Genomic DNA, 22383 nt, shown 5'->3' with positions numbered 1-22383 from the left:
TGCTTGTCCCTCTAGAACTTCAAGATAGGAGCAGCCAGTGGTCCTCTTGAGGGACCAAGGAAGCTTAATTTTTCTATTCTTGTGGCTCTGACAGGGATGCCAGTAGGCAGATCAATATTACTCAAGGGTGATACAGGATAGCATTCTGCCTGTGAGAGTGGTGTTTGAAGTTTGGATCTAGTTGTGTGTTTTCTTACAATGACTTCTAGGGTGCAGGAATGCTACAGGTGACCCCATAGCCCAGTCCTAGATGCAAAGTATCTTTAATACATTTTAATACCCTTTTATTATTTTATATTTTAAATATAGATATGTGAACAATATATATAATAAATAAAACATAAAGGGATTTTAATACTCTGTAATACAGTTCCTTATATTGTGGTGACCACAACCATAAAACTATGTAATTTCTACTTAACTGTAATTTTGCTACTGTTATGAATTGTAATGCAAACATCTGATGTGTAGGATTTCTGATGTGGTTACTACCCACAGGTTGAGAAGTATTGCTTTAGAGAATGCACCCAGGCCAGGGAAAGAATTGGGGTACTTGTTCTCCCCTCTGGGCAGTTCTGATGGTTGGACTCTCAGTAACTGATAACTAGAGTTTTAAACTCTGTACACAGGCACTGGGCTGAGAACTCAGGTCTCATGTGTGGCTCCTGGAGAGCAGTGATGTGTGACTTCAAGTGGCCCTGAAGTCACATGCCAGGCTTCCTCATCTGTGAGACAGAGGTAGAGGTGCATGCTGTGGGGTAGCTGCAGGTGCCTGCTCAGCTGTTGCTTAGCTGAGCTCTCAGCTTTCCTTTTCACAGATCAGGAAATTAAGATTTAGAAAAGCTATGATCTGCCACTTAATAGAGTTCAGCTGAGGAGCCAGCTCACAATCTCTGCCATACTAGGCCTGTACTCAGAGGAACCCATGTGGAGAGCATGAAGCTAGCTTTGGAACTTGTGTTCTCCCTGCCCCTATAACACGTTATCTTTTTCTGAGTAACAACACTGGCCTCTGGGAACTCTCCTAATCCCACAGCAGAGGCCATAGCTGACCCATGACACAGATGTCACAGGGAGAGGGGAGGGATCAGCAGAGAATTTCTGTTTGGAAATGTTATCTCACGATGCCGAGTGCTTTCAAGGGACTCTGTATGTGGCGCCTGCTGCGTCCCCTCACTAGGCTGCTAGAAAAGCATGTCTTCCAGTTTCTCAGCCACATCCTGCTGGACGGAGACCTGCATCCATCTGCTGTATCCTTAGGTGCAGAAGGAAAGTCAGGGCAGCACCTTGCCCCAGTCCTACTGACAGAAACTTGTGGGTGACGTGTTGTGTCCCGCACAGGACGCCTCTGCTCCTGGCACACTGGCAGCATGTGCTGCCTGGCCCAGAGTACTTTCAGAACAGAGGCTCCCACTGCCTCAGGTCTGCATTGCATCTGCTTCTGCCGTAGCATATCCTCTAGCCTGGGTGTGCAGGAGTCCCGAGCTTGAACACAACTTGCCCAGTCCTCCACTACCCTGCAGCTCTCAGCCTGCTGCTACCCTTTCAAATACACACCTACACACATGCACTTACCTGGCTACCACCCTCTGTCCAACAGTCACACTGGATCACCCCAGAGGCTCTTTGTCTCAAAGAGGTGAGTGGTACTCACTGATGAAATCCTCAACATCCCAGCCCAATGTGCTTGTGCCTCTACACCACCCCGCCCAAGTATTCACAGTCCTCTGCCCGGTCAGATGCTTGATTTGTTTCCAAGCAAACACAAGGTATAGCCCCTGTGGGGTCCAGCTGCACACCCGAAGCTGGAGGAGTCAGGGTTGCCCATCTCAAGCCCTTCTTTCCCTGGCTGCTGCAGTTGAGAGCTGGCCCCTTACCTCTTCTCTCCTGTTTGGCCCTGGAGCAGCACCTCACATGCTTCACGGTGCCATCAGCGGGACAGCCTGGCTGTGGCTTCCAGGAGAGGTCCCGAGTCTCAGGCTGGACTGGCCGCAGAGCAGTCCTGCCTTGCTGGCCTCAGCTGGCAGCCTATGCTCTCAGAAGCTCTTAGGGATGAAGCTGGATCTGGTGTCACTGGGGCTGCTCCCAACCTGCTCTCCCTCCCAGTGTTTTCTGCAGTTGCCTTGGTGCTGCTCCTTGCAGGTCCTGGGTCCAACAGCACCACTCAGGACTTGGGGTTCATCCCCAGGCCGACAGCAGCAGCCTCAGTTGAACTCCCAGGTCCTTTGTGGAGCCTTTACATGCCGCCAGAGGAAACTGTGAGCACAGCCTGACCCTGGTTGGCTGCAGGCACTTCTCTCCGCCCACCAGTGCAAGAGGATCCCCCAGGCCCCAGAAAAGCTCTGGGCCTCCCCTCAGCTCCAGACAGGGGCGGGCCGCCTGGTGATGTCACACTAGCTCCAGCCCCAGCTGGCCCAGCCCCTCCTGCCCGCTTTGGCGGCTTGGGCTGCCCCCTCCTTCTTTGGCATAGGAAGACTGGCCAGCCCTGCTCCCGGCTCACCAGCCTGCTCCACTCCCTGAAGCCTGATGTTACTGGGGTGCCCTGTGCAGACTCAGTGCTTCCACTGGACTCGGGTAATGGGTTTTGAGCAGCTGCAGCTGTGCAAGCCACTGCTTGGGAGTCCAGGAAGCCCTGCTCACTTATTTTCTGTGGGTTGCCCCTACTAAGCTCTCAGCACCCTTTTCCTCACACTCTCCTCCCCGAACCACTTCATCCCTGTGTGTGGCAGTGCATTAGGACAGCAAAAATACCATGGCTGGGTTGGGGACCAAACCAGAGGAAGTTGTTACCTACTTCCTGAGTCACCTGTCATGAGCTCCCCTCCCTACAGCATAAGTGAGCCACATTCCAATAACACTGCCATGTTCACTGAGGTCACCTGGGAAGGTCTGGTTACAGGGTTAAGGACTGTGTGCTGGGTGGGCAGGTGGTCTGGACTTGAATCCAAAGCCCCTGCTATGTGACTCTGCCAGCCTCAGTTCTCAGTTGTGACTTTGGGGGCTGTTCAGGGAGCACATGGTGGAGTCCCCAGGAGCTGTCAGCTGTGAATAGCTGAGTGAGTGGAGCACAAGACGGGCGGCTCCGTAGAGACAGAGAAAGATGCCATTGATGCCCAGGCCAGCATCCTTCAGATGTATCAGATCTATTGAGCTGGTCAGCGGAAGGCCACTGACATCTTTCAGGGGTGCAGAAAAGGCCCCAAGTCCCATGCACAGGCTTGATATTAGTGATAACTCTTCTTTGAAAAGTGGTAGTAGTGGGGTGGTAACATTTAGATACAAACTAGGAGAAAACTTTAGTGGCCCTCTCTTAAAGCAAGGTACCATGGGATATATTCCTGGTCGATAAAATGACAGACCCACTGTGGCTCCCTCTCCCTTGGACTGCCCCCCTTTTGTTCAGGAAACAAATTCTTTTTTCCTGCTTTTCCTCAGCCTGCCTAGCCCCTCCCCTTTTCTGTCAGTTTTCCTTTCCTAGAAGAAACTACAGACCTTACAGGACACCATTAGCCAGAGAGCTGAGCTGGGCAGGGCAGGAAGTCCTTTTCTACCAGTGGGTGAAGATGTCACCTGCTCTGCTTTCTGCCTAGGACCTGAACCGGTTCTGTGGCTGAACAACCACACCTTTGGCAGGTGAGTCACCGTATTCCAAAGTGTAGTCACACAGCATATCAAGGACTTCTCTCCCCTCACTTCTAGGATATGTTTATGAAGATGCTGCTGTTAGCCAAAGTGCTGTCCTCTGACAGCAAACACTCGGGCTGGGAGCAAACTGCTGTGTGCTGGGGGTGCATCTTACAGGAAGATGCAGCAGCTAGGGCAGCTGCCAGAGGAAGTCTCTAAGCCCAATTCCATAGGATGACTCAGACCCAGTAGGTAATTCAGGCAGTGAGGGTGGCAGTCAGGGATAGGAGGAATGGGTAAAGATGCTATAGTTGCTTCTTCCAAGATAGCCCCAACATCCCCCAGGTTGCCAGGAGATTCTGACACTCTTCCCATTGAGAGGTAGTATCCATTCTCCATCCTTACAAGTCTGTGTTGTACCAATTTGTACTGGTAATACCAGTAGCATGAAGTGAAGGGACCTGATATTCAAGGCCAGAGAATAGGTGGTTAAAGGCCGAGTGACATCTGCTCTGTCCACTGGGACACTTCTCATAGAGCCTTGAGCAAGCCAGAGCCTGAGGAATTGAGGGTTCACAGCACATGTTAGATAGTACTGCCTCCAGTGGCATGTGTGGAATGCTGCCTCCAACCTCTAGCTACAGAATTACCTTACCTGTACAGTTTCCCTGTCAGGGTCCTGGTTGTGAAGGAGAGAGAGAAACCATTCCACTGTTGCACATCTGAATTCCTGGCTCACAGCTTAATGGAATAGTTATAGACTACTGAGTTTTGATGCCATTTGTTAGACCACAGAAGTAACTGGAGAAGACAGTGGGGCAAGAGCAGTTATATGATGCTCTTGTATTTTGTTTTGTTTGAGTCTGGATACTATTACATAGGCTGGCCTCAAACTCAAAATCCTCCTCCCTAAGCCTCCTTAATGCTGGAATTACAGACTCACACCACCATGCCCAACCATGAGGTCTTCTTTCAGCATAGCCAAGAGAAGAACATTTTGGCTGAGGAGAGAAGAGGCTCTGTTAGAGAGGTGGGATTAAATCCCGAGGATCTAGTAACAGGCTTTTAGCAGTACATGGATGGTATTGTCTGTGTAAAAGGCCAAGGTTGAGGAGGTCTGCTGCTGGAGCCACAGGCCAAGCATCTGAAGCTCTGGTTGTAGCCGTTTGGTGAGAACGATGGGTTGTACTGTAGGTCATAGGACTTATTGATGGCAAAAGGAGTCTCCAGGACCCCCACATCCTCTGGTAACGGGTAGCTCATGCATGTGGGTTATCATAGTATTTCTGCTTGCGTAATTCAAAGTTTCAACAATGTTAAAAGCACCAGAGTGGCCTTGTCCCACCCATCTTTGCACAATCCTTGCCCTTTTAGTGGGCCAAGACAATTAGGTGCTCTGCTGGGGGGCTCAAGCTTCAGAGTCAATTTCTACTTTTCCTACTAAGTTCCTCTGACCCTTACTTTTCCTTGTCTGTAAAGTGTGAATAGTATAAGGATCTACCTCAAAGAGCTATTATAAAAATTAAGTAAGTGGCTGAAGAGATGACTTGGCTGTTAAGAGTACCAGCTACTCTTCTAGAGGTTCTTAGTGTGATTCTCAGTACCTGAATGATGGCCTACAACCATCTGTAACTTTAGGTCCAGAGATCCAGCACCTTCCCAGACACACAGTGGAGCACAGATACAGATAGAGGCAAAACACTCATACATACAAAATAAAAAAATATTAAATGAGCTGTGACACAACAGTTTAGCTACATACAACCTGTGAATGCTTACTGTACTAATTACTGTTGCCTTCTGAACTAGGCAGTCAGTACCTGTATAAACAGATGCTTTCTCATCTGCTGTTGGTTTTAATACAGGATCTCTTGTATCCTAAAATGACTGAATTAACCATGTAGCCAAGGATGAGCGTGAACTTTCTATTTTCCCCTTTCCACCTCCTGAGTGCTGAAATTTACAGGTGTGCATTGCTACATCTGGTTCATGTGGCCCTAGGGATCAAACCCATTGCTTCTTGCAAGTGCTCTGCCGAGCCACCCCTCCAGTCTTGTTTGTTGGGTCAGATAGGGTCTTCCTGTGTAACCCTGGCTGGCTTGGATTATAAGATCCCTTGGCCTCAGCTGAGTGCTGAGATTACAAGCGGGGACTGTCACATTTGACCACAGTTGGCCTTATCTTTTCCTCTGTGTTCTTTGAAGTTTTTTTCTTCTCTGTGGCTTCTCACAGTTTGTGATGTGATTAGAAGTGATGTTCTTTGTATTGATTCCTTGTGGTGTTCACTGAGGCTCTTGGGCGATTGGCTGCTTTTTTCTCTCACTGCATTTAGGAGAGAGGCTTTAGTTCTTAAATGCTTTCATGCAGCATTTTCTCCCCCTGCCTGTTTCAACCCCATCTGCACACTGCTGTCACTGAGAATCTGTCTGTATATTTCCTCCCCCCAATTCAGTTTGGATTTTTCCTCTGGTTCCTGCTTTGCTGACCTTTCCTTTCTTCTATGTGTCAATTTATTAATTTCAAAAGAAACATTTTTTAAGTATTATAGTTTTCATTTTATAATTTTCACTTGAAAAAAATTTTAAGGCAGATTCTGGCTAGTTAGCCCAAGTTGACTAAAAACTCTTCAATAGCCCAGGTTGGCCTCAAACTTACAGAGATCCTCCTGCCTCTGCTTTCCCAGTAATGGTATATACTAACACAACCAGCTATATTTAAAACAAGCAAACACAAACTAGAGGATAAACCCCTGGCAATAGGCAAGGGACACCTTGTTGATGGTGTTGCTCTTATATCAGTCATGGCAGAGCAGATGGCAGTCCTTTGTGAATCCTGGCTTGATGTCTGGCTTGGTGGCCAAGCCATTCCGTACCCAGGACTCACAAAAATCAAATCAAATCCAGGCAGTGCAGAGAAGGAGGAGGAAGACAGAGACCTGTGGACCACTGTGCCACCCACAGACCTCTAGTGCACAGCACAGGCAGGCCATCTATACCCACTTTACCCACTTGTTGCTGTGCCACGCAGCCAACAGAAGGTGTTGCCCAGGGCCCACCAGCCATGTGGCCATCCTGTGGCAGGAGCCAGCACAGTGTGCAAGTGTGTGGTGGTCAGATGGGTGAGGAAGAGAAGTGGAGCCGCTTGAGCATCATGGAGAGAGGTGGAACTGAGCTCAAGTAGAGTGGAGGAGCCTGTTGTGAGTGTTGAGCCCCGCCTGCCATCTGGGGCCTTGTCTGCATCCATGGCTATGCAGCGGCAGGGGTCAGTGTTGATATCTGTGGCTGGGGCACCCAGGGACCAAGTGGATGTCTAAGGGCTATGCGTAATCGGCCCCGCCCCTCATTGAATGTGGCACTGCGGAGAGCTGGCCCCATCTCTTACCTGCAGGCTATGTGCCTCATCCAGGCAGCACAGTGGAGCTGGCCCTTGTGACAAGAATGTGGGTGAGGTGGCCCCACCACTCATCTGCTGGCACAGAGATAGTGCTCCCTTACCCCCACCCCTCACCACTTCTGGCAGTTAGGAAAGCTGCCCACAGGCAGGGTCATGAGCTTGGGAGAGCTGGCCCTGCCCCTCACTAGCTGCAGCACTCAGGAAAGTGAACTCTGCACTTTGCCTGGACAGCACAGCACAGTTAACTCTGCTGGTGGGGGTACAGGTGAGCCAGCCCCGAGGCTGAAGGAGATTTGGCCCTGATAGTCATCTGCCATGAGGTGGTGTGGGGATCATGCCCTTGATCATGCCTCTCACTGCCTGTGGCAGTGGGGAGAGCTGGCCACTGGGTTCTGAGAGTGGGAGGACTGGCCCTGCCCACTTGTTGGCAGTAGCACTTGGGAGAGCAGGCTCTGCACCTTGCCTGAGCAGCACAGTAGAGCCGGCCCTGGTGGTGGTGACGGTGGGGCAGTGAGCTGGCCAAAGTGTGTGAGCAAGGGAGAGCTGGTCCTGCTACTCAGTACTCTGCCGTGCAGGGGCCTGAGTTGGGGGTGATGCCCAGCCCCTTACGGGCTACAGCACTCGGGAGAGTGGACCCCACACCTCGACTGGGCAGCACATATGGAGCTGGCTTTGGAGGTGTGAGTGAGCTGGCCCCAAGGGCATGAGCGCAGGAGAGCTGACCCTGCCTATGGTGGCATTGGGTGGCCCAGCCAGAGCCGTGCTGGAGAGCTAGCCTTGGTGGTGCAAACAAGGGAAGAGCCCATGGGCTGAGCAGCTCCGCTAACCCCCAGGCCCAGATCCTGGGCTCTGAGTTGGTGCACCCCAAAATCTATATATCATCTGCAAACAGTTGAGATGCATGAAAGGGCCAGTCCTGCTGAATCAAGTCAAAGCTGCGGGATCTCCATGACAACAGAATAACTGGGAGGAGTCCCCGTGAGGATCCGGTACTGATGGTGTCCCAGAAGCCAGAGATCTCAGACCAGACCAATGACTCATTGCAGTGGACATTTGCAAGTGAAGATGTGTGGACACACTGACACAGCACAGCTTCCACAATGAGATGGTTTCTATGCTTTGTTTGTTGTTGGTTGTGTGTGTGAGATTTTTGGAGGAGGATAAAGGGTAAAGAGTGGGTCTGAGAGGATGGGGAGATGATTGGGACTGGGGTACATGATGTGAAACTCATAAAGAATCAATAAAAAAATTTGAAGACTAGACAATAATTTTATTGGAATTTGAGAGAAAACAGCAAAACAGAACAGGCAAGCCAGAGATCACAGTAGCAACTAGAAGGGTATGGAAAAAGTAAACAGTGGGAGGCCATATGCTTTCTGAGGTAGAGATGGGGGAAACAGAATTCATCACGCTGCTGGGCGGGGCACACCCTGAGGCTCACACGAGCAGGAGTCCACTGGTCTCCAGATGGCAAAATCCAGGTAGTCTCAGCACTGGGGGTCTGTCAGTGCAGGATGATCTGGCCTGTCACACCTGGAGGGACAGCACTGAGCTCAGTGAGAGGGCACGATGCCCTGGCCTGTCACTCCTGCTTCTCACTTTCTGGCTTCCAGGTATTCCCTGGAGGTAATGAAACCACATTTTCTCCCCATCACAAAAGATCTCTAGACTTGTCTGGACGAGGCAAGCAAAGCTGTTCCTTGTATCGGAAGGTGTGGTCAGCCACTGCCCCCCCCTTTTGTAAGGGACTCTGCCTGGCAGTGCCAACCTGGCCAGCTGTGGCATTTGAGGTGACACTACACCTGTATTCAGGAGTCCCCAGAGCCGAGCAGGAGTACCTGCTGCTGCAGTCTCCGTGTGGTTACTAAGTTCTCTTCTGCAAGTACCCAGGTTCTGTCCTTCATTCCCCAAACTCTTGTATATGTTTATAATAGCGATTTTCAAGTCCAATATCTAGGTTTATTGAGTTGGGGCAGGAGGGAGGATGTCTGTCTGTCTGTCTGTCTGTCTGTCTCTCTCTCTCTCTCTCTCTCTCTCTCTCTCTTTTTCTCTCTCTCTCTCTTTTTCTCTCTCTCTGTCTGTCTCTCTTCCTTTCTTTCCCATGTTTCTCATCTTCCTGCTTCTTTGTGTGTCTGTAGTATTCACTATGAGTGGCATGTTGAAGAGTCAAAATGTGGGTTTTGTCGTAGCTGGTAGTGAGAACACCTGACTGTCTTAGGGTTCATTTTGGTTTTGTTCCTATCTTGTGGGCTTAACATAGGATGTCACCTTTGGGGTGTCAAAAAGCCTTGCTAACCAAGCAGCTTTTGGTAGGACTTGAACTCCAAACTCCACCTTCCAGTAAATTGCTGAAATCTCTTTCTTCCAGCTACGATTTTAACGTATGCTCCCTAGAGTCTTCCCACATCGAACATGTGTGATTTAGGGCAAACTAAGTGTGGAGGGGAATTTTTGCAGCAATCTTGGGGCTTTCCTGTGTGTAATGCTCTCATCTAGTACCTCTGTGTTGTTCCTGACGCCTGTGACAGTTGTTTCAAATGTACTTTTCAGCACTACAGCTGTTAGGATCCTCCTGGCCCTGCTGGTGCCCATCATAAATGCAGCCGTGTGGTGCCTCTCACTTGGGGCCTCTCTGCTCTTGGTCAGGCTAAGCTTTTAGAAGTGGTTTTCCTCACAGTACCACCTGAGCAGTAAGAAACGGGAGCTGTGTAGTCTTGTGCCTTATTAGAGCATCAGGCTATGCATGCCAGAGATAGTTCACTATCTGGTTTTGATATAGTTTAGACTTTGACTGCTTCCCAACATCTGGTGCTACTGGAACCTAGGAGGTGCAGCTTAATGGGAGGAAGTTAGGTCATTTTTCCATCCAAGTAAATACTACTTCCTTCTCTTTCTGTGTTTTCAAGCCACCATAATGTAACCAGGGCTCTTCCACAGTGGTCTCCCACCATCCCATGCATCCTTGGCGCTGACCTAAAGCAACAAGGCTAGCAACTATGCTGGGAGTCTGTAAACTTGAGTAAACCGTTCCTTCTGGTAATTTTATTGTCTCAGCTGTCATGTCATAACAGCAGTAGTCTCTGAAACCTAAGAGAGGGACATATATCAGGCCCATTTTACTAATGAGCAGACTAGGGTTTGGCTAAGTGGGGTCCTGGGCACTGAAGCAGTGGAGCTGAGGCTGACCCTGCATGGCCTGGAGGAGCACATTGTCCTTACAAGTTACATTTCTCCACCTCCAGGGCACTTTTCCTTTTTTTTTTTTTTTTTTTTTTTTTTTTTTTTTTTGAGGTTTTTGAAATCAGGACGTGTCTCTTAGCTGAAGGTGTGCACCTGTTCCCTTAGCAGAACCATTTTGTTCCTTGTTTTGTGTTTTGTTTGTTTTCAGACAGGGTTTCTCTGTGTAGCCCTGTCTGTCCTGGAGCTCACTCTGTAGATCAGGCTGACCTCGAACTCAGACTTACCTGCCTCTGCCTCCTGAGTGCTGGGGTTAAAGGTGTGTGATACTGTGCCTGGCATTATCTCTTTGTTTCCCCAAAGTGTTTGCCTGGCCTGCCTGCCTTCCTTCCTTCCTTCCCTTTCCTTTCCTTTCCTTTAGTTTTGTTTCTTTCATTCTTTCTTTTAAACCATTTGTTTCTTACTAGAGCATGACACATGTTTAACACTGAAGACTTAGCAAGTGGAAGTCCGTGTGGCAGTTTTAGGAGCTGCGGCTTCAGCGAGATTGGGGGTGAGAGGGCATAGCTCCTCCTCTTCTGGTCAGCTGGGCTTCGGCAGGCTCAGAGGAGTGTCCAAGCTTCAGGAAGCTGGTGGAATGCTGCAGCCTCCATCCACCCAGTTCTAATAAAACAGCTGACACAAGCCAGCTGCTCCCTCCCCTCCTGGAAGCCTGTGTCAGTCCTGTGACTTGCTGCCCTGAGTCCAACAGGGAGCTGCATGCTCTCTGGTTCCAGTGAACACATTCTGAAGACTTGGTGTGCAGGGAGGTTCCAGGGCAGAACTTTGTCCAGTGTCCCTGAGGGTATCCAGGCACTACAGAGAACTCTTCGGATACAGTGTCTGTTAAACACTGACCAGACACATGTATCCAGCCACCAGAATGGGCTGCACACTTGGTGTGAAGCAGCTCACATGTGACCCAATTCATTCCTGACTTCTCCATCCACTTATCTGGGGACAGTCAAAGCAGCAAGTTTTCTGGAGGAGGACAGCACCCAGATATTAAGCATGTTTGTTATATAATCAACAAATGCTGAGTAAGTGTCATCTGAGTGCCAGAGATTGGTGACTTGACAGTTTCCTGAGACTCTATTGACTGTCTTCATTTTATCTCAGAACAATATTGTTTAGGAATGCTTACCTCTGGAATCTGACCTCTGTCCCACTGTGTGAGCTGCAGCCCATCCATCCCTCCAGGGGAAACTGAGACCCAGTGGAAATAAAGACTCTCTTACGGTTTTATTTCCTCACAGTCACAGCCTCGCAGTACATTTCCAAATCAGATTAAAGCCATTCCTATTCAGTGTAAACTTGAAAACAGTATGGTCATTTCTGGAGTCTAGTCTGGAACAGGACTTCCAGGGGTCAGTGATGGGTGGGGGAGCCACTACAACCCTCCTACTAGTACTGCTAAAATCCTTGTTATGAAGAACGCTCATGCTCCTGCTAACTTTGTTAACCATCCTGGGACGTCAGAGGTAGATGGACAGGCAAGTGAGGGTTTCTAGAAAAAGCCTGATAATGTAGGCTTCCCAGGAGTGAGAGTGGTCACATGGTGGCCAGTGCTGCACATGGGTGATTGTCACAGAGCCTGCACCTCAGCTTCTAGATTACCTGCTTTTTCCAGAGAAGCCTTGGCTCCTGGGTTCCAAGGAGCCAGCTGTTGTGGGTAATTAACTAGTTGGAGAGAAAATGACAAGGCTGTCTCTCAACATCCAGTGTGTTACTGTTTCATCCCTTCTTGTCAGGCCTTCTGTACAAAGCCACAAGGACACACAGATGCACGTGCTCTCTGGCCAACCCTACTGATCTAACTGGGTGACTCAGTCATGTTCACATGCGACTCTCTTTCGGGAGGCTGCTGTGTTTGCTCTTGCTATGTTCACTCTCCCTAGCTAACAGTGTCTTCTCTTCTCATTAGCTGTTTCTTCCCAGTCAAGGTACCAGGCACCTCGTCATGCTTTTTCTAAGTGGCACTAACTTAGTCTGAAAGGCTGTCCTGTGGGAGGTCCCAGGACTGGAGCTCTGGGATACAATGCCTAGAGCCTCTATCTCTGTTCTTACATAAAGGCTGCGTTCTTTGTCACGTTCAGGTGGGCTCTTTCAGGAAAGAGTCTCCCCATTGTCTCCCATTGTACTTGCTGAGGTGGTTTAGCTTAGGTTTGGGAGGTGAAATCATACAGTCAGTAGTGACCAAGCCAGAGTTTAGATCTGGGCTTTTGGAGACTCAAAGTCCACATTCTGGACAGATGTTTACATCAAGGTAATGTGGGGCAACTTAAGGCTGCTCCTGACTCCCTGGTTTACCTTTCTCTAGAATACCTTTTTTTTTTTTAATTGTTGCTGTTGTTTAAGACAGGGTCCTGTGTAGCTCAGGTTGCTTTGGAACTTGCTGTATAGCTCAGGCTGGTCTAGAATTTATGCTTTCTACTTTAACCTTCTGAGTGCTGGGATTATAGGAGTGTGCCACCATGCTCTAGTAGAGGACTAGTTTTAATGCCCAGTTAGTGCCAAGGTTGACATATGTGGCTGACACACATAGTGGCTCAACTGATGTTAGATCCTTTGTACTTAGGACTTTAGTGAGCTTAAGATTAGTGTTCCTCAAATGGTTCAGACTTCACTGAGCTATGAACACACAGTTTGATGGCCCTACCCCCATATGCTATGACTCAGTAGATCTGGGATGTGACCCACTATTTACAGCTAGTTCCAGCAAGTTCACAGGAGCACCTGTGAGCTGGGGCTGGCCAGGCAGTGTCCTTGCCCTGCTGCTGAAGGTTGTTTCCTGTGCACAAAGACTGGTCCAGCACCAAACAGGAAGGATACAGCTTGTTTTCTTCCAGTAGTTCCTAGAAGCCGATTCTCAGGCTTTCCCTCTTCTGATGTCATTGCTTCTAAGATGAGAAAACCTAGCATGTAAGACACATGGTCTATGAACCAAGATTCACGTGACTGATTTTGTTATCTGTTCCTGATTTCCAGTGATCTTCCTGGTACATACTAGGAAAAAAAAAGGAGCTGGAAAAAATGACTGTGCACAGGAATCACTTTTGCCAATTAACTAAATAATACCTTCTGAAGCACAGCTCAGCTGAGTGCCTGTCAGCTTCAGAGGTGGAACGTTTAGCCGTGATAGTGCGCGTATATACTTCCTTTCCCAGCACCTGCACTGAGAAAGTCAGATTGATCACCTAGTTGCCTCTATAAGGGCCCAGTGTCCACCTCAAAGCATAACATACATTGATAGGCAAAGAAATAAAGGGCCTGGTGGCAGTGTTGGGCACCAGCATCATGAGGAGCCAGGCAGGATTGAACCCTGGGCCTCTCTTGCCAACTGAATGGCCCAGAGCAACTAACTTAGTGCATGGGTCTTTCTCTTTCCAAATTGGGGGTGGGAATGGCACCTGTGTGGTGTGGGGTTGGTGTGTAAGCAACATGGCTGAAGATGTAGCTAACACACCTGTGCGGTAGGTTTTTCCTTTTTTAAAAAATATACATTATTTTATTATAAATTTAAAAAAAAACAAAAAATGCAACATTCTTTAAAAAATTCTTTTTACTGGTAATACAAATCCCTATGAAGTTTTTAATTTTTTTTTGCTACCACAAGAAATTAAAGAAACCATTAAATATTTAGAAATATTCAGCATCAAAAGCTTTAAATCTAACTGTACGTTGAAGCTCCTGAAAAAGCTACCAACTCTTTTTTAAAAGTATTTTCTCTACAAAGAATCTCATCAGCTATACAAAAATCTGTGCAGTTTTTATACTGAAGCTAATGTTGAGCTGCACTTGAATTTCACATTCTTAGCAAAATTGCCTGAGCACAATATACCCCACTTTAGGACAGCCACTTATTCTTTGTCCTCATTTTCCTCCTCTTCATCTTCATCTTCTTCCTCCTCCTCTTCCTCGTCTTCTGGTTGGTTCATTCTTCTTCTTTGAGCCTGTTGGCCTACCGTAGTCGGTATCCTGCCAGGCGGACTAGTGTGCTCTATAGCACACTTGAACCCAAGCTCTACCATTGACAAGCTGCCCACCCTTCTACCTATCACCTCTTCATCTTTCCATGTCCTCCGTAAGGTGGGGCTAGGGGCAGCAGCTGACAAAGTGCCTGCCAGAGGCTTCACTGTGCTGGGCTTCAGTGACATTGACTCCATCCCCTCCATAGATCTACAGAGAAGACAGGAAGGAGTCCTTAGGGAGACGGCTACAGTGTCCTAGAGGAGGGCAGAAGAGGATACAGTGTACCCCAGAAAAGCCTTTCTCCCTGCCTTACCCTCAGCCCCATGCCTGCAGCGGGAGGAGCAGCATAGCTGGGTGTGGCCCTGGGGCAGGGAGTCCACACACTCACAGGAGCTCTGATGCTTGCTGAGGCAGCGCCCCTGCAGGTGTTACACCCTCCCCCCTTTTGCTACCTGCCAGGTTGGAAATATTCCCAGCCTGATAGACCATTTAGGGGCAGGCTTCTCAGCGCCCTTTCCTTTCTCTGGCAGGTTGGCCCTGAGCTGCCTGCTCTGGAACAGACAAGATTCCAACACCTTGAAATTCACCCTTTGAGACCCTCCCCACACCCTTTTTACACAGAACCCAGACCTTCCCTCGTTTCTATGTGTGCAGAAGCATTTGGTAAACAGAATGCTTGAGCTGTGACTTGCTGGAAGGGGTGAATCCCAGCTGACACCCAGAGGCTTCAGCCTATTTTGGGCCTGGTGTCTCTGGCTGAGGTCTGTGGTCAGAGCACTCACCGTCTCCCCCACCCCCACACTCCAGCACCCACTACAGGCTTTAAGGACCCACAAAGCTGGTTTCAGGTTTCTTTCCTAGCTGAGTGTTGGCCTAGCCAGGCCTCTTTGCCTCCATCCCTACCCAGCCCATATCTTAGGCCTAGGATCCACTTAGTGCTCTTGTCCTGTGCCCCTGTGAATACTGTGATTCAGCACACACAGAGGAGCTTCACTCAAGAAAGAAAGCATTCACGCTGCCATACAGCTTATTCAGTTCTGCCAAGCATCTGAAGCAACAGTTGCCCTCTGCCCCTCAGGGATGGTAGCTATACCCTCGCCCCTGCCCCCACCCCCACCAACATTCATAGGGTCTCTCCTTTTTTTTTTTTTAAAGGTACATGCTCTCTTTTGGTTGCTCGATTAAATGCAACTTAAATCTGTGTTCAGAACACCTCATTAATAATAAGTATCAGCTAAATATAATCCTGGATTTAAGAATATCCATTCAGGGAAATGTATGCTGATGTATCGGAGTGGGGACAGCCCAGAGGACACTGTGCCACCAGGGTTTGGATCCTCATCCTTCTCAAGATTCTTCTTGTTTTTTTGTTTTGTTTTTGTTTTTCATGACTCTAATAAAATGCCTGGCAAACTCAGACTGAGGAAGGAGGAGTTTATTTTGGCTCACAGTTTGAGAGATTTATAGTCTTTGATGGCTCTTCTTGGTTGTCAACCTGATTGTGACTTGAAACATGGAATTAACTAAAGTCCAAAGGTGGAGAGTACACCTGTGAGGGATTTTCCTTAATTCAGAGTAGGAAGATCCACTTGTATTCTGGACAGGAAGACTGCCGTTAATCTGGATTTTTTGAGCTGGGTAAAGACATGCCAGAAAGACATAGCTCTAATCTATACCATGCCCTCTGCTGGAACCCTATACATAAGTGTGTCCATTCCTTCACTGGTATAGAACCTGCTTCTTCTGGGTTTCACGGCCATGTGGACTGAGCCAGCCAGTAAGCAGAGTCCTCAATGGCTTCTGCGTCAGTTTCTGCCTCCTGCTTCCGTTATCACCCTGTTTGAGTTCCTGTCTTGACTTTTTTTATGATAAACAGAGATCTGGAAACTAAGCCAAATAAATTCTTTCTTCCCCAAGTTGCTTTGGTCATGGTGTTTCATCACAATAGACACGGGGGCTAAGACAAGTACCTCATGGCAGGAAGGCATGTGGTAGTAGGAGGGTTAGGTGGCTGATAACATTGTGTCCCAGTCAAGTAGCAGAGAGAGGTGGACTCTGGTGCTCAACTCTTCCACTTTTCTCCTTAGACCAGGACAGCAGCCAGTGCACAATGCTCTTCCCTCCTAAGTTTCCTTTCTGGAAATTCCCTCAGACACTCTGTCTTAGCCAGGGTTTCTATTCCTGCACAAAACATCATGACCAAGAAGCAAGTTGGGGAGGAAAGGGTTTATTCATCTTACACTTCCACATTGCTGTTCATCACCAAAGGAAGTCAGGACTGGAAGTCAAACAGGTCAGGAAGCAGGAGCTGATGCAGAGGCCATGGAGGGATCTCATGGAGGCATTTCCTCCTTTCTCTGTGATAGCTCCAGCTTTTGTCAAGTTGACATGCAAAACAAACCAGTACATACTCCAAGAGCTGCTAGATTCCATTCCAGTCAAGTTGACAATTAGGGCGAACCTCTCCTCAGCTCTGGGCTGCCTGCGAGTTACGGGAACAGCCATGCAGCCGTGAAGTTGATGGTAACCTGCACTAGGTGGAAGGGAAAGCTCTGTCCTTTCCTGGTGTGTGTGCTGATTCTAATCCCCACTGTGTAGAAAATGAGCCTAGGAGCGTGGTAGTCATAGGCATCATCTGGCTCTCAGAACTGACTCAGATCCTCATTGCTGTAACCTTATAATACTCCCTCCCACCCCGAACCTGTCCTGCTTGTATTAAGGTTTTTAAAAAGTCTTTGTTGATGAAGAAGCTCTTTGTTCAGAAGCTAACCAGAACTTCTGAACAGCTGAGACTATACAATTTGTCACAACAAAGCCATAATATTGTATCCTGCATAGACCCCAGCTGACCAAAAAGAATTACTCCTGCTCAGTTCAAGTCCATCAAAGCTTGAAGCATCTGCTCACGTGTCACCCTCAGGAATCGGAGGCCTACGTGTGCATGCTTAGTCCACTCTCTCTCCTTTCTATGCCCCAAGATCCCAGCTAAAGAATTGTGCCACCCACAGTAGGGGAGCCTTCCTATCTTATTTAATGTAACCAACCCTTCCAACCCCCGCACCATGCCCAGAGTCCTGTCTCCCAGGTGATCTAGATTCTGTCAAGGTGACTCCTGTAATGGACCATTACAGAGAGCTTCCAGAAAGGGTGTAGTGTGCCCATGTCCCTCCACTGTCCTTTATGGTAGGAAGAAAGAAGAGGCGGGCCGCTGGCACCTTGTGTCTCACTGAGCATGACACCATCCTGTTTCTGCTGTAGGAAAGCGGACTTGAAAGGACTTGGGCAGCTGGGAAGAGGTGGGCTCCATACTCACTATCGAATTCTCTGTAATCTTGCCAGGAGACCAAGATCCATCCCAGAAGTTACTGGAGCTCTGTTTGAGGGAGCACAGAGACTGGTGAGGGACAGAGGCTGTGGGATCCCACCCAGGTCCAGAGAAGGAATTGGAACCTGCACCATGAGTGGAAAGGCAAGGAAGGAGCCAGCACAAACACCGACTCAGCCTTAGGAGATCTGGATCGCTGCCTGTGTGGATCCCTAATGGGGCGGGGTCACCTGCAGCAAGAGCATCAGTCTGAAGGAACTAGGGAAGTCCAGAACACCAGGGCAGGAGACTGGGTGAAGGACAGAAGCTTTTTTCCTCAGCTTCTCCTGCATCCTGCCCCCCTGGCTCCTAGGGTATAAATAGGTAGACAGTGAACAAAAGGCAAAGGTTGATGAACTTTGGGTTGAATTTGGGGTCAAGCCTTACATTTTGAAATTTTGACATGAGACTCTTGTGATACCAGAAAGTGCAAAGTTACAGAATGCAGCCTACATTTCATTTAGGGACCTGCTGTCTAAAATTGAAGAGAGGAGATGGACTATACGGTACAAATGAGGCGCCGACGTGGATAGAGCCCATTACTTCCTGTCTGTACTCCCAGTGGATACAAACTGAGTTGCGATGGCCTAGATCATTCCCTCTGACTCCCAGGTTGCAAATACCTAGTTGGGCCTCCTGAAATTTTCATAGCTGTCTAGAGGCCTGCTGTTGTCCAAGGGAGCCTCTGCCAGCTAAGTGCCAAAAAAGAACTCCTATCCCGCAGCAACAACCAAATAAACTAGAGCCCCCCCCCCCATCCCCAGTCTTGCCAGTGGGGAGGTCCTAAGCAGTGCAGATGACTTGATGTAGGAAGGACAGCAGTGTGGCAAACCCTGGCTGGGAACCTGAGTGGGCATTTCTCAGCCTGCCTTCTTTCTAGCCTGCTGCTGGGGCCCTTCTCAGACCTCCCTCCTCACTAGTCCCCAAGAGACATCCTATGTGTGAGTGAGTGCTCCCCTTCACCGCCTCCTGATTTGAAATTACACTGTGTCTAGAGAAGTTTTTCCAGGTGAGGGAGCTTATGTCTGGTCAAACGTGTCACGCCCTTCTCTGCCCCTGGCAGACAAGGTACATCATGGACTGTTGGTTTCCGTGTTCTTACACGTGTTCCATCCTTTGGTCATCCTCCATGGGGGCAAGAAGTGGTGACTTTTGAAGTCGAAACCAGTAGGCTTCTAAGTTGAGGACAGCCTCTTTGGTTGGCTGCAGGAATTGATGGCTACAGGAATAGCATATAGTCAAGGCATCTGTGTGTTACCCGAGCTGAATTCCTAGGCTCCAGTACTTTCACTTCCTTTGTTCTGGGATTAGGTACACGCTCTTTTCCCTGGTTGCTAGGACATTTTTACTTCAGTCTTAGGATGTGTACACATTTTTGACTACCCTGTAATTAACAGTAGTTGATTTAAACAGAAAGCCTTAGGCCTGTTTAGCTTTGTGAGATCATGGCCTGTTTAAGAAGGGCATCTGATCCATCTGGTCCAATCACCACATAAATGGTGACCCTCTAGAGTCAACCACACACCTTATCTCCTCAAACCCATGGCCAAAATCAGCACGCTATCCTCTGTACACTCTGGTGCCTGCAGCCAGGCTAATGGATCCTGAAGCCAAGGGAGAGAGGCTGCCTGTCCTTCATCATCGAGCGCCGAGGACATAACAATGCAAATGCCACTTGTATGGCCTCAGTGACATGGAATGTGTGTGAATGAGGAAGAAGCCAGTCCTTGAGGCACAGCATAGTGGAGCGTGCAGGCAGCCAGCCACCAGCTTTCATGTTGCTCACCACCAGAGCTGTAAGGCTCCTGATTTTTGTGGTGCTGTCTCCGGTCTTGTGGGTCACCCAGGGTTCAGACAGACCCTTTCTTCCTAGTTGGCAGCTTCCAGATGATGTCCTTCAGTTGCAACCAAAAGAATTCTAGCCTGTGTGTCTTCTGTCATTGAAGAAACATTTCCTGAGACCTTTTAGTGAACTCTGCCTGGGCTGGGTGCTGAGGAGATGCTGTGATCAGGGGAGGGCTGGACTCTGTTGTGTTTGATGCCCAGTTAGGGCAGGTACTAAATAAGCAGTAGAGAGAGGTCAAGGGATTAGATAGATGTGGCCTTCAGTCCCCTCTGCTATGCTCAGGCCTTTGACCTTAAGCAAGTTGTTTCATTTCTGGACCCCAGACCTTTCTTTGAATAAGGGCCTCCTAAAGGAATCATGGGATAATGATGTCAACTCACACATGGCGGCGCCTAGAAGACAGTAGCCACAGGTGCATTAAGAACAGATTTCTTAATTATACAATGGTTGAGCATCACAGAGGAGAGGGAAGGTGGCAGGAGCTTCCAGTGGTCATCATAACCCAGTGTCTGGGTAGGAGAGTTCTGCAGGGATGCTCAGGGCCTTGACCTGAAGAGCAGAGAGTCCCCACCCAGGCAGAGGGAACACTGACATGATAAGTGTGCTTCTGTCATGAATAGAAACTCTTTGGTGTAACATACTAGTCTTTAGAGTGGTCTTTAATATTAGACCAAGTAGGAAGTGCCCTTTACTGACAAGCAAGTGCAGCTCTTAGTTAGGGTTTTACTGCTTTGAACAGACACCATGATCAAGCCAACTCATAAAAACAACATGTAATTGGGGCTGGCTTACAGGTTCAGAGGTTCAATTCATTATCATCAAAGTGGGAACTTGACAGCATCCAGGCAGGCATGGTGCAGGAGGAGCTGAGAGTTCTACATCTTCATCTGAAGGCTGCTAGGGGAAGACTGACTTCCAGGTACCTGGGGTGAGGGTCTTAAAGCCACACCCACATTGACACACCTATTCCAACAAGGCCACACCCTACTTGAACAGGTCCACACATTCGAATAGTGCCACTCCCTGGGCCGAGCATATACAGAGTATAACATTCCACTCTCTGACTCCCATAGGCTTGTTCAAACATATGAGTCTATAGGGGCCGTACCTAACATAGCATAATAAAAAATACATTTAGTCCAACTTCAAAAGTCCTCATAGTCTATAGCAATCTCAACAATGTTAAAAGTCCAAAGTTCTAAGACTCTTCTAAGATTCATTCAATTACTTAACTGTAATCCCCAAAGCAAGACAGGAAACGAATGGTCAAACTATAACCTCTGCATCTCTATGTTTGATGTCAAAGCAGTTTTCAGATCTCCATCTCCTTTTTCATTTTTTGTTGACTGCAACAATCTTCTTTATTCTGGGCTGGTTCCACTCCCTGTTAGCAGCTTTCCTCAGCAGATAGCCCACAGCTCTGCCATCTCAAACATCTTGGGGTCTCCAAGGCAACTTCAATGTTACAACTTATTTCAATGTCTGGGATCCACACATGATCTTCTGGGCTCCTCCACAGGGCTGCTGTCACTTCTCTAGCCCTGCCCTCTGTAGCACTCTAAGCTCAGGTTGATCCTCCACTCCACTGCTGCTGCTGTTCTTGGTGATCATCCCATGGTACTGGCATTTCTAATATATTACATCTACTTCAACAGGGCAACACCTTCTAATAGTGCCACTCCCTATGCCGAGAATATACAAATCATCACACCAGCCATGAATCAAAGTAGGGCTATGTACCTGGTTGCTTTGTCCTTGGGGGCAGAGTTGAAGCAAGAAGCCAGAACCAAATTCTGTATAGTTCTGTATATGATTAAGAATGCCATGAGCAGGAGCTGGAGAGATGGCTCAGTGGTTAAGAGCACTGACTGCTCTTCCCATTATAGATGTTTGTGAGCACCATGTGACTGCTGGGAATTGTGGTTCAATTGTGGTTCAAATCCCAGCAACCACATGGTACTCACAAACATCTGTAATGGGATTCAGTGCCCTCTTTCTGCTGTAATGAAGATAGTTTCAGTGTACTCACATATATAAAATAAATGAATACATCTTTTTAAAAAATGCCTTCATCCGTCAAGCCACCACTAGTAACCACAGTGCTAGTGCAAAAGACACAGATCACTCCAGGAGATGGTTTACAGGTGAGCCCACAAAGTACCCATGCTCTGATGGTAGGTGCTCCTGGAAAGAAAGCCCTTTGTGCCGACTCTTAGAGCTAGAAGGTAGCAGTTAGCCAATTAAAGAACAGAGAGTCTGGGTCTGTATCTCACACCTTCCACCTTGTGTGACCTGGAGCACAGCAGCAGGTCCACATGTGTGACTCACTTTCCGCAGAGGGCCACATGAGCACCAATGGCACTCACAGATGCAGGACAAGCCCGATGTAGAACCTAGCAGGAGCTCAGCCACTGTAGCTCCCCTCACGGACCCATTGCTGATGTTCTCAGTAAACCTTTACAGTGACTACAAGCTTTGATGCAATATCAATTCAATCTTTTTTATCCTTGGCTTGGGATGAGATCCTCTCAGTTGTGGATTCGTAGGCTCCCAAGTCCCTCTGTCCCTCCTATAATTTCCTGCTAGAGCACTCACACTACATCTCAGCACTGTATTCCCAAAAAGATGGGAGAATATTCTTCTCAGAGGGCCAAGGCCAGACCTCAGGGCCAGAAGTATGTTGTCTGGACTTGCCCTGCCTCTCAGGAAAGTTTGGCCAGGAGGTGGGTCACAGTGTCCTCTGATGACATGAGGCAGACCGGGCAGGCAAGAATCAACAAGTCACTCCTTGCGCCTGTGCCCAGGCAGCTGTTGACATAGCCTGTGGCCATAAGAAATGGCCAAGCTGCCATCCGTAGGCTGCTGTTTTCACTGCCAGGGCCAAGGCCTACTCTCCTTGTTACCCAGTCTCCTTCTCAGGCAAGAATCCTACCAGCAATTGCACAAACACCCCTGAGCCCAACCTGCT

The 22383-nt window shown here is 48.5% G+C and overlaps 2 protein-coding genes across 2 annotated transcripts in view; one reads left to right on the top strand and one right to left on the bottom strand.

Annotated features, from left to right (window-relative positions):
• The window catches only part of ANGPTL2 (angiopoietin like 2), a 30893-nt gene extending 28629 nt beyond the window's left edge, over positions 1-2264 (bottom strand). Inside the window, exon 1 of the mRNA XM_080927813.1 lies at positions 1878-2264. The gene's annotated coding sequence lies outside the window, so the exon portion shown is untranslated. The remainder of the gene's footprint in view (positions 1-1877) is intronic.
• Positions 1-22383, top strand: part of RALGPS1 (Ral GEF with PH domain and SH3 binding motif 1) — a 228257-nt gene that overhangs the window by 144651 nt on the left and 61223 nt on the right. The gene's annotated exons all lie outside the window — the stretch shown is intronic.

This window comes from Micromys minutus (assembly GCF_963924665.1).
Source record: "Micromys minutus genome assembly, chromosome: 13".
Taxonomy (NCBI): Eukaryota; Metazoa; Chordata; class Mammalia; order Rodentia; family Muridae; genus Micromys; species Micromys minutus.
Note: the sequence above shows the minus strand (reverse complement) of the source record. Positions and strands in the feature narration are given on the sequence as shown.